Source organism: Arachis hypogaea, chromosome 1, assembly GCF_003086295.3.
Source record: "Arachis hypogaea cultivar Tifrunner chromosome 1, arahy.Tifrunner.gnm2.J5K5, whole genome shotgun sequence".
Classification (NCBI taxonomy): domain Eukaryota; kingdom Viridiplantae; phylum Streptophyta; class Magnoliopsida; order Fabales; family Fabaceae; genus Arachis; species Arachis hypogaea.
In genome coordinates, this window is record NC_092036.1 from 9,757,361 (window position 1) to 9,770,361 (window position 13,001).

At 35.6% G+C, this 13,001-nt stretch overlaps 1 long non-coding RNA gene across 1 annotated transcript; it reads right to left on the minus strand.

The window, feature by feature from the left end:
• Positions 1-9,994: 9,994 nt before the first annotated feature.
• Positions 9,995-12,254, minus strand: LOC112795583 (uncharacterized). Its single transcript, XR_011882095.1, has 2 exons — positions 12,046-12,254; positions 9,995-10,614 (listed from the first exon to the last, which is right to left on the minus strand). It is a non-coding gene; the product is annotated as an uncharacterized lncRNA (long non-coding RNA).
• Between the last annotated feature and the right edge of the window lie 747 nt (positions 12,255-13,001).

Here is a 13,001-nt window from a genome sequence, read left to right on the forward strand (position 1 = left end):
GGTCGAAGTGTCCGAGGATTCTGGTGAAAAGGAAGAAGGGGTCCCTTTGGAAGAAATACAGGCTTTTATGGGTAATCATAAGAAGCTTCATGAAATTTCCAAACAAATTGAGTGTTTTTCTGTGTGGGAAAAAGAGTATCCTTACATGGCTGTGGTGGACGAGTACTGCCAATCCTCGGCTGATGTTTCTCTTGCAAATGAGGTCGGTGACATGGCGATCGGACATTACATGCAGGTAGTAGCCGACCTTGTTTATATTGTTATTGTTTTGGGAAAATGTATATAATTCTTCTTATTATTTTTTCTAGGTTGTTGGCTTGCGTCTGGCCAGTCTTGGGCGTAGCCAAGAGTTGAAGCATAAGAAAGTTTCAGTGGAAAAAGGTGAGGTTTCTCTGTTAAAAGAAGAATTGAGTAAGAGCAAAAGTACTGCTGCCGAGCTACAGACTCGGTTAACTGATACTGAGAAGTTGTTAAAGGAGACGAAAGACAGTTATGCTAGGGATGTGGAGGATTTGAAGAAAAAGAAAAGTGATTTGGCGAGCATGGAATCTTGCCTAATTGAGGTCACTACTCAACTTAAAGAGATTGAGAAGAAGAAAACTGATGAAATTCTGGACTCTTTTGTCGAGGGGTTTGAAAGAGCACGTTTACAGGTGAGGTTTTTGGCACCAGAAATTGATCTGTCCGAGATGGATCCTGGGAAAATCGTCCGTGATGGCCGGATGATCGAGGATGATGGTGACGCTGAAGTTCAGGCTGATAATGTGTAGTATGATGAGTTATTTTGTTATAGAGAATATTTTGCTGTTTTGCATATGTAATAGCTAGTAGTTTGTGATGCTTTTGAACTTTTATTGCGTTTAATGATATTGCTTTTTATTTAAGAAAAAGCTGTGTTTGATTGATCGGAAATTAATTTGGGAATATTTCCTTTTTGTTTGAGATGACTGCCGAGTATTGGCAGGTTGTAACTAGACGAGTATTATCGTCGTCCAAGCTATATGGATAACAGATAGAGTTGTATTTGATTGACAATATAATTTGCATAGTTGTTAGTTAAACAGAACGAGATAATTTTTATTTCTCATCTTTGATAAATTGGTGAACATTTGAATACAAAGATGCAGGTAGGCTAGCCTCGTTAAAACCTTTCCAAGCAAAACCCTTTGGGATAAAATCTTGGTAGTAAGAAAAAGAGTACAAGTCTGTCCCTAACTTTTAACTATAAAATTTCTTTAGGGAGGAAACATTCCAAGTATTAGGCAGAATTTTACCCTCTATTGATTCTAGTTTGTACGCTCTGTTGCCAAGTACTTCTGCTATTCGGTATGGACCGTCCAGTTTGCTGCGAGCTTCCCATGTAATGGTGGTTTCCGAGCAATTTCTGTCTTACGAAGTATTAAGTCTCCTTTCACAAATGATCTGCTTTTTACCGTTTTGTTGTATTGGCGAGCTAGTGCGTGTTGTGCCGCACGTTGTCGTAATATGGCGATGTCTCTTATCTCTTCAATGATATCAAGTTCGGATCTCCGAGCGTCTTCTTGATTGCCGAGCTGGGTTCTGATTGAGCTCTGGGAGATCTCCAGTGGTATCATAGCTTTCGAGCCATATACTAGTCTGAATGGTGTTTTTTTTGTTGATGATTGAGGGGTTGTATTGTACCCCCAAAGGACTTCAGGTATTAGCTCGGCCTAAAGTCCCTTGGCGTCATCGAGCTTCTTCTTCAGTGCATGTAAGATGACCTTATTTGCGGTCTCGGCTAGTCCATTCGTTTAAGGGTGTTCAACTGAGGCGAAATGTTGCCTGATTTTAAGGTTCTGCAAAAAAGACTGAAATTTCTGATCTGCGAACTGGCGACTATTGTCAGTTATGATATGGTTAGGTATTCCAAAACGGCAAATAATATTTATCCAAACGAAAGAAATCATTTGTTGGGATGTGATTCTCGCCAAAGGTTGGGCTTCCACCCGTTTTGAGAAATAATCGATACAGACTATGAGAAATTTTACCTGGCCCGGTGCCGTGGGAACGGACCGAGTATATCTAACCCCCATTGGTTGAAAGGCCAACTGATATCAGAGTGATGTAGTTCCTCGGCGGGAATGTGTATCAGTGGTGCATGTTTTTGGCAATTGTTGCAGGCCCGAATTTTCTGTTGGCTATCGTGGTGTAAAGTCAGCCAGAAGAAATCAGCACGGAAGACTTTTGATGTTAAGCTCTGAGCACCAGTGTGTGTTCCGCAGATTCCCTCATGTGCCTCAGATAATGCTATGTCGGCTTCGGGCTTGTTGAGGCATTTTAGCAATGGGCGAGTGTACCCTCGTCTGTATAGAGTTCCGTTGAGTAATGTGAAGTAAGATGCTTGTCTTCGGAATTTTTTTGTGTTTTCGACCTCTGCTGGTATATGACCTGTTTGTAAATATTGGATGAAGTCATTCCTCCAATCTTTTTCCTGTATAACACTTAACACATTTGTTAGAGTAACACTTGGAGATTTTATGGTGAATTGATGCAGTGTGGATAAGTCGGATTGTGTGCTGCCGAGCTTAGATAAAATGTCAGCCCTTTGGTTTTGTTCTCGTGGTATATGTTGTATTTCAAATTTGGAGAACTTTGAAGTTAATTTTTTAACTAATAGTAGATATTTAGATAGAAGAGGATCTTTTACTTGAAAAAGGTCATTTATCTGCTGTACTATCAGTAAAGAGTCACAGTATACCTTTATGGCTAATATTTGGAGATCCAAGCAAAGTCGGAGTCCGGCGAGTAGTGCTTCATATTCGGACTAGTTGTTGTTGGCTTTGAATGTTAAGTGTAAGGAATTTTCTAGTATAAAGCCATCTTCGGCCTCTAGACGGATTCTAGCCCCACAGCCCCGTTATTGGAGGAGTCGTCCACATATAAAGTCCATTGCTTCGTGTGGTCCTCTTCTGATGGTATTGTAAGCTCGACAATGAAATCGGCCAAGAATTGGGACTTAATAGGTCCTCGGAATTGATACCTGATGTCGAACTCGGACAATTCGATTGCCTATTTTATAAGTTTGCCTGCAATTTCTGATTTGTGTAATACCTGTCTTAATGGATGATCTGTTCTGACGTAGATTATATGGCTCTGGAAATAAGGTCGGAGTCGTCGCGCCGAGAATATTAGAGCTAAAGCGAGCTTCTCTATCCTCAGATAATTGAGCTCAGCGTGTTGGAGGGTTTTGCTGACAAAATATATCGGATGTTGAACTTTATTCCTTTCTGTAACAAGAGCCAAGCTTATCGCCCAATCAGTAACTAATAAATATAAAAACAAATCCTCCCCTTGGAGAGGCTTTTGGAGGATCGGCGGTTGTGAGAGAGTTGCTTTTAATTTGGTAAAAGCTCTCTCACAGTCATCGTTCCATTGAAATTTGGTTTTCTTTTTTATTGTTTGGAAAAAGGGAATAGATGTTGAAGCTAGGCATGGAACAAATCTCGACAGGGGGGCAAGTCTTCCTGTAAGGCGTTGCACTTCTTTCACTGTCTTTGGACTTGCCATATCCAGAATTGCTCGGCATTTGTCTGGATTTGCCTCAATTCCTCTGCGTGTTAGTAAAAATCCCAAAAACTTACCCCCTTGAATGGAGAATGCACATTTCTCGGGGTTGAGGCGCATATTGTAGCGGCGTATCTCGCCAAATATTTCTGTTAAATCGTCGATATGGTTTTCTCCGATCTTTGTCTTGGCGACCATGTCATCGACATATACCTCGATGTTTCTGCCGATCTGTTTGGCGAATACCTTGTCCATAAGATGTTGATAAGTTGCACCTGCATTCTTTAATCCAAATGGCATAACTTTATAACAGTAGTTATCGAAATCAGTAATAAAAGCCATTTTGCTTTGATCGGAGGGGTGCATGAGTATTTGATTATACCCCGAATATGCATCCATAAAACTTAAGGTAGCATATCCTGAGGCGTTATCTACTAAAGAGTCTATGGATGGTAAATGATAAGAATTTTTTGGGCATGCTTTGTTTAAGTCAGTGAAGTCGACGCATATGCGCCACTTACCGTTTTGTTTTCTTACCATTACCACATTGGCCAGCCAGGTAGTAAATCTGATTTCTTTAATAAATTCTGCGTTGATGAGCTTTTGGGTTTCTTCTAAGGACACCTGTTTCTTTTCTTTGCCGAGTTTTCTTTTCTTCTACTGTACTGGTCGGGCTGATGAGCTTATAGCTAGCTTGTGGCTGATGATTTGTGGGTCGATGCCGGACATGTCTGAAGGTGTCCATGCAAATAGGTCGGCTTGCTCTTGTAGGAAGGTAGTGATGTCCTTTAGTTCTGATGTGCTGATTGACGTACCTACATAAGTAAATTTGTTAGGATCGTTATTAAAATATACTTTCTGTAAGTCGTCGGATGGTTTAAGGCGTTCAAGAAAGTCAGCTCTTGGATCAAGGTCGGCGAGTGCGTGGCTGTTGGTTGTAAGGTCGACATTGTTGACTTGTTGCCTGGAACGATTTTGGAATTTCATGCTGATGTTGTAACACTGGCGTGCCTCTTTATGATCTTCGTGGATTGTTACTACCTGGTCGTCCTGTAGAGAAAACTTAACACACAGATGAACTGTATAGACAATTGCGCCGAACTTGTTTAAAAAAGGTCAGCCAAGTATAAGATTATACGGGCTAAAACAATCGTCTACTAAATATTGAATGTCATTTATTTTTGAAAGAGGATGCTCACCCAGTGTGGTTTGTAACCACGCTGAACCCAATATTGGAACTCGCTCTCCTGAAAATCCAACCAGGTCGCCTCCTGTTGACTGGAGTATGTTGTCGCTGAGCTTCATTTTTTGGAACATAAAGTAGAACAAAACGTCGGCGCTGCTTCCGGGATCTAGGAGTACTTTCCTTACCAACAAATCCCCCAGTTGAAGAGTGATGACCACGGGATCATCTAAATTTTGTATGCTGGAATCGAAGTCGGCTTGTGTAAAAGTTACTTGTGGTGGTGGATTTGTCGTTTCAGCTTCTTGTTGTGGGCCATTTGCCGAGCATATTTCTCGGAATGATCTTTTTCTAGCCGAATTTGAGGATCCTCCACTTGCGTATCCTTTTGAAATACAATTAATTATACCTCGAGGTTTTTCGTATTGGGTTGAAGGTGCCTTCTCTTTTCCTCAGTTTTGTTGTTCGGACGAATCGTTGGTTGTGGAAGGTGTGATGTGCTTTTGGATGTGACCCCCAATGTATTTGTCAAGGTGTCCTTGCCTAGCTAGGCGTTCCAGAAGGTCCTTGGCCACCACATAGTCGTCAGTGTTATGGCCGTGTTTCTGGTGGAAAGCACAATATTTAGACTTATCCACGTTCTTTGTATCTTGATAGGTACCAACCTTTCTTGGTGGCTTGATGAGCTTTGAATTTAAGATCTCTATAATTATGTCATCTCGCTTAGTATTGAACTGCGTATAGGAATCAAATCGAGGGGTTAGTTTAAAATTTTTCTTAGTGCTTAGGGCCTTATCTTCATCTCGGTAGTTTGTCTTTTCGGATTTCTGAGCTTGTTTGAGTTCTTCGATATCAATTTGGCCTTTTGCTTTCTCGCAAAACTCTGCAAGGGTCCTCGGCTTGGCTACTGCGATGGTCTCCTGGAATTTTTCAGGACGAAGTCTGCTTTTGATTGTGTGTAGGTGAGCCTCGGGGTGGAGGTCAGGTATACTGATGGCGACTTTGGTGAAGCGGGTCATATAGTCCTTCAAGCTTTCGTTCGGTCCCTGTTTGATCATATTCAGATAATCGGAGTAGTGCAGGTAAATCGCGGATCCAGCAAAGTGTTCTTCAAATAGCTTCGCCAGCTGCTGAAATCGTGAGATAGAACCTGCAGGCAAAGCACACAACTAATCAAGTGCAGGACCGTCTAAATAATTTGAAAAACAACAGCATAAAATAGTATCTGATGCACCGTTGACGATCATTATTGATCGGAACTTTTTGAGAAATTTCTTCGAGTCTCCGAGCCCATCATAAGGTGTGAGGGTTAGTGGCAGGGTGAATCTCTTCGGCAATACGAAGTTCATTACTTCTTCTGTGAAGGGTCCTACAAGTTCATCGGACTCTTCCTTTTCATCTTCAGGTTGAACCTCTTCGGCTCGGATAGTCTCCGAGACATGAGAGGGCTGGGAATGATGCTCATTATCTTCTGGTTGCTGGTGATGAGTGTCGTTATGTTCTATCCGAGCATGGTTCAGTTCAACGATTTGAGCAGCCATTATTTGGTTTTCGTCGGCTATTCGTTGATTGGCTTGTTATAGCTCAGCCACCATCCGCATAAGTTCGGAGAGTGAAGGAGGTGGTACGTCAGCCATGGGTGTAAGAGAAGGTAATGGGACCAAAAGAAAGAATCGATTTTTTCAGCCCCACGGTGGGCGCCAATTAATCTTGCCTGCAAAATAGATCGGCTTCAACTATCTGGTGTCAACAGAGTTATATCCTCGGAGGCTGCACGTCCAACTCTTGAGTCTGAGCTTTTTTCTTGTGTTGTGGTGTGAGAGCACGAGCAATGAAGAGGAGGAGAAGTGTACCTGCAAAGGCACTCCAAAGCTTAAGTCAGTAGTTCGAACTTACTCGAGAGATACTTTACCTTTCTTTATATAATAGGTTTTCTTCGTCCGTTGCGTCCTTGGTCGTAACGTCGGTCTTGGAACGGCCAACAATGTCATTGATTACTAAGCCGTTCATACGTCGGTTATGATAGAATGTTGATGTTACCGAGCTGTGGCTCATAAAATCTGAGTTGTAACGGGTGATAAGGAGTTATAGCTCATATTGACGACGGTTACGAGGCCGAGTTATAACTCGTATTAATGACGACCATATCAGTTACTATTTTAAATATTTATCTTTTCTCAGCTTCTTTTTTTATTTTCTATAAAGAAAAATTAGTGATACTTCAAAAAAGACTTTATAATTATCCTCATAAAAAATATTTCATTTTGATAATTGGATAGTAAATTATAAAATTTAATTTTAGTATGTTATAAAAATATTATTTTTATTTGAAATATAACTATAAAAATAAGTTTTATTTTTAAATAAAGATTTTTATATAAAAATATTTTTGATATTTTTATTAAAGTAAGTGTCAAAAAATAATAGTGACTAATATATTTAGTGAAAAAATAAAAAGTGATATAATAAAAAATTAGTTAGTATTAGTTTAAATATTAATCCAATATAAGAAAAAAATATAAATATGTATTCTAAAAATTTAAATAAATTATTCTAAACTATAATAGAATTAATAACCACAACAAATATAAAATATAAAAACAAAAAGAACTCTCCCATATTAGGCCCAAATTATAGCCCATGGCTTCATTGTGTAAAACAAAACAGAGAATAAAAAATTTAGAAATCCAAAAGCATAGGAAGTAATTAAAACTTGCAACGAAATGTTATCAATTTTACGTAAAATTAATAATTAAAAATTATTAAATAATTTAATATATTTAATTAAATTATTATTTAATAAATTTTAATTATTAATTTTACATAAAATTATCTATACTTGCATTTTTTCTGTATATAAATCAAACTAAAAAAAAGAAGAGAATCACAAAATTGACAATTATTACATGGGATTTAATAAAGAATTTAATTTAAGAGATTAATTTTATAAAGTAGTTATGTGGATGTGTGAATAAACATGATCAACATTTTGAAAGGGTAAAGATAAACCGGACATCGAATCGTCCTTGGCATATCTCCTACGTTAGAGTTTAGACAACATATTATACATTAATTTAATTTTTTGTGCCCATAAGCACGAATGAAGATTTTATTTTGATTTAAATGTAATTGAAACAATTAGCTTTTAAAAATTTAAGGCTTGAAAATGTTGTTATGGGGTTTTGTTGTCTAGACACAGACCCTGTTTCTCGTATTTGGGCACATTAAATTTTGCAGCAAATTAAAATTTGTGGATAATAGAAGATTGAATGAAGAAACAATGTATGATCGCATCTAAAATCATACCAAATCTTAAAAAAAAGATATATTTTGAATTATACTAAATGTCAATCAAATAATAATTCTGTATGTAGTTTCCTATAATATATTGTGGATAATATTTTATCCATTATTCCTCAAATAATATTTGTTACTTGTTGTCTAAGTTATTAAGATAAAATATATACATATTCTCTACACTCCTAATATATTAAGATTAGTTTTAATCTACTGTAAAATACGTGAATTAAAAAATAACTTAAATTTAATTTTCTAGAATAATGAGTATATATGATATCTTAAATAACTAATTAAGATAATCTCGATTATTATCTCATTCTAATGACTAGGACTAGCACCGGAATGGTGATACTGCGTACATATCCATAAAACAGTTATTACATGTAACTATATTCAGATTTTATAATTATTAAAATAAAAATAGAATGTATCTCAAATTAATAATGAGATTTGATATCCGATTTAGACATACCAATGTATTTCATTATAAATATTGGTATTAACCGTGGTAATTTTGTCACACTTAATCAACAGTATTCTTAATTTTTATTTCTATTCGTAAGTTAATAATAATACAATGGCCAACAAAAACTACTCACTTTATTTAAGTTTTATTGTCGCTTGCATAGCCACCATGACGGTGGCGGTGGCTGGAATGCGGGACGATAGGAGAGTGCATAGAAGCAAAGAAGAAATTTGAGATGGATTCAAAGAGCAACATGGAGATATTTGAATCAATGAAGAAAGTGATAGGAAACGATGTATTGAAAAGGAATGGAATTCTATGCTCGAAGAATGATAATACCACAAAGAATTGTAGACCGGGTCCTCCTGCCAACCATTACAACCGTGGCTGTAATGCCATTAATCGATGTAGGGGTGGTGGTGGCTCCACCCATAGTTAAATTATTCATCATCTTCTTCTTCTTAATTATTTGTTTAGCTATTTAGTATTTAGCTAGGTTTTTGGTTATTCTTTGTATATCCACTTTAGTTATTATAGGACTCATTATTAACCGCTATTAATAGTAGTTTGTTTTATATAGTAATAGTGTTATGATTTGGCCTGTTTCGATTTAGTTTAATATTTTATGTAAATATAAAAAGTGTAATAAAATAAAAGAAGAAGAAGAGTCTTTTAATTTAACTTATTTTCTATGTTGCCATTTAGTCTCTCTTAGCTTATTATTATTGTTATTTTCTTTAGCTTTTGTCTTTGTTTACTTATCTATAGAAGAATTTCAAATTTTCTATTAATAATGTCACTCTTGTATTTTTTTTTAGTTAATATGTAATTTTTGTTTAAAGGCTTATAAAATAGATATATAGAGATATAAAATTAGGATTAAATATAATTTTAATCTTTAAAATATAAATTAAAAATTTGTTTTGTTCTCAATTTTTTATTGTATACAAAATTGTCCCTAAAATTTAAAATCAAGTTTTAAAAAGTAGTTTTCAATTAACTACCGTTCGAATACATATTTGGAATCTTATAAATTTTTTTTATTATATTACTGTAAAAAAGTTTAACTATTCGTCTATCAAACGTTTTGTTATTTTGATAGTTAATTATTTAGTTGAAAAAAATACATAATAAATATATATAAATACATAAAAATATATAATGCCTGAATTGGCTGCCGAATTTTAGTATATATAAAGTGTTTTTTATTATAAATCTAAACGTAAACTTTCATTGTATTTTGTAAATTATGACACTAACACCTGTTTTGGAAGCAATGTGTTGCCACAAAGTTACATAATTCAGATTGCCACAATTTATGAACATAAATTGGCAAGTTCATATGAAACTAAATGTTACCAAACCTAAGAAAATGCCTTACAATCTGCATGTTCCACCCTTCCTCAATCAGAAGACTCTTCATTCTCCTTTACACAACAGAAATTGCTGAATTTCCTCCTTGCAAAATCATAGGCACTATAGGAATAATTGGGTTTCTTACAAAGCAAGAAATCGAGTACTTTAGCCGGCTCGAATCACATCAATCAGTATTGGTCTCAGACAAAGTGTTGCAAGCTTCTAGACAATGCTCTCTGAAAGCTTTGAGAATCCGAGCTTCTTGAGCGAATTCGATATAGGATTACCCCAAGCTTTATTGGGATGGCCACATTTAATGTCCACCACTTCAACAATGTTGGATCTCTTCTTATTATTTCTATGCTTAATCGAAGTTCTCTCTGCCGGAAAACCATCCGAATTTAGCATTGGTATTCGATGTCTATTATGCCTACCATTCAGTCTTGTTTTCGAGGCAATCCCAGAGCTTCCGCTGCTGCTGGCTTCATCTAATGACTTCCTTGGTTGTAGTTGTTTCCCAGGATTTCCGGCTGCAACCGAAGTTGAGAGTTGTTGAGGCTTACTTAGCGAAGAAGGTATCTGCTGGTTTGGTGCAGCAGAGTTTTGATCCAATTCTTTCATCATCAGTGAACTGATTGTGCCTGTAGTTCCTACTTTGATTAGTTCTTCTCCATTCTTGATCTTGATACCTTCCATTGATTGTGCCTTATCTTCTTCCTATTAGCTTCAATAAAAGATCCAAAATGCTCAATGTTTTTAAAATGGAGATTCCCACTTCACTGTCCTGCTATGATCAGATTTCTCACCAAATTAGTAAGTAATTAGAATAATCAATTTTACAATGTAAGATTGAAAATAAAGTGCTATAATAAGAACCAATGATTGGTTTGTTCATGTGATCTATACTTGTTTCCCTTAACTAAGTCTTGAATTCGAGTATTGTGTAATGTGTATAGAAAAAAGGGCAAGGTTTTACTCCATAGCCGACACCAGCCCGACTCGAGTCAAATTAGTCGATTTTGATAAGTCGTTGTTCAAGCCATAGAACTAGCCACAGATACAATTATCAAAGGCTGCCTACAATCTACCATTTCATCCTTTGGTGCAACCTTTTCCCGGACCTGTGTTAACATGGAATGCTTGTGCCCAGGCTGCAGTTCTTTTTTTCTTTTTTAATCTATCATATTACTGGTCATACGCGATTGGATAGAATAAGGAACGAAGATATAAGAGAGATAGTTGGAGTAACACTTATGGTGGAAAAGATGGTAGAATCGCGTATCAGGTGGTTCGGACATGTGAGAAGAAGATCGCCAGAGCACCTAATCAGAAAGGTGAATGAGATGAAAGATGGATAAGGGGTGAAAGGCAGAGGAAGGCCCAAAAAGACCATCCATGAGGTGGTCAAACGAGATCTACATGTAAACGATCTCTCTGTAAACATAATACATGATAGAGCTCAATGACGTCATTTGATTTATGTAGCCGACCCCACCTAATAGAACAAGGCTTTGTTGTTGTTGTTGTATCATATTACTAGTGGTTTAGGGGGAAAAAGGGCTAAAAAAATTGCCATTGTTGCAGCATTAAATCAACAAGATGAACAATCAGTGAAATCAGAAATGAATAAATTGGTTCAAATAGTAATGCTCACTTAACTAATACTACTACAACAACAAACCTTATCCCACTAGGTAGGGTCGGCTACGCTATTGAGCCTTATTATGTATCACCTCTGCCACACTTAACTACTACATCTTTTTTTTTTCTTTTAAATACAAACCAAGGATAAGCAAACCAATTTTCCGGAAACACCAAAACTTAATGAACTAAGCAGAAAAAAAAAAGATAAGATTTATTTCAGAATGCATGATGTTCTTACTACAACCATACATAATATGAGGCTGAGAGTAATATCAACAACTTATTATCTTTAAGCAACTGAGTCCAAAGTGAAAAAGAAAAGGGGAAATAACAAATTTTAAAGAAAAATGAAATAAAGAGGAAATGCAACTGATCTAGAAAGCAGAAAAACACTATAATCACAAAAAAAAAAAACAAAAATACTACAAGAATTACAAAACCACTAACTTCAACTTAATCAAATAGCTTAAAAAATTATTACACAGCAGAAATGTCATAAATTTTTAGATGCAGAATGTAATACAGTTAATAAAATTCAAAGGAAAATGAAAAGAAAGCTAGGTTATGTTACCTACGAGCATTGCAGTTCAGAAATTCACAGCTCCATAGTTTCAAAGCTGCAGATTTGAAACAAACCCACATAATATTTTTCTCAACATTATTATAAAGTTGTAATCTTTTTTTGCAAAAACCTGTGTGCTTAGGGAAGTTGGCATTAAATGCAAGAATGTGAAACTTCCCTTTGTTTTAGGCAACTTTTTTTTGGACCACATAGGCTCCAAACAAAAATATTATTTATTTATTTATTTATATTAATTTACTTAAAGTTTAAAATTCAACTAAACAGACAAAATCATATCTAATCCTCCAACTTTGGACAAAAGTTTTGTCATTATTTTCATTTTGAATCCTGTCGGGTTCATTGTAGGTGCGGTACGGCGAGGTTAATTTTCAAATCAAATATCCACGTGCTTTTAACTTTTTTTTTAATCATTTTAATTTGAGCTCTCTTATTCATCTTCAGAGAACAAAAAGCGATTGAAAGAAGATAGTAATTGCTATGGCCTGAGAATAGAAGAGGATTTTATATTGTTGCTGAATATTTTTTTATTAGACTTTTTAATACAACTACTTAAAGTGTATAATAAAAATTAATTATTATTAAACAAATTATCATCATAATTAATAGATAATAATTTTTTTTCTTTCAAATTTTTAGTTCATCATTGGATAAGGATATTTACTTTTAGTTTCATTAGGTGGCGATGAGAACAGAATTTGTATTTTAAAATTGGTCTTGAGAATGAAGAAAAGAGAGAAGATTTTGAGTGATTCATCATAGCCAAAATAAGCCATAACACTTATAACTACCTAACTGTCTTATTAACCACCATAACAAAATTCATAACTAATTAGTTTTTCTCCAACAATTTGAGTTGAGGAAAAACTGAAAAACCAACAATAATAAGAGATTTTTCTATCAAACTAACCCCCTTTTTTGCTTTTGATATTATATTTTATGTAAAT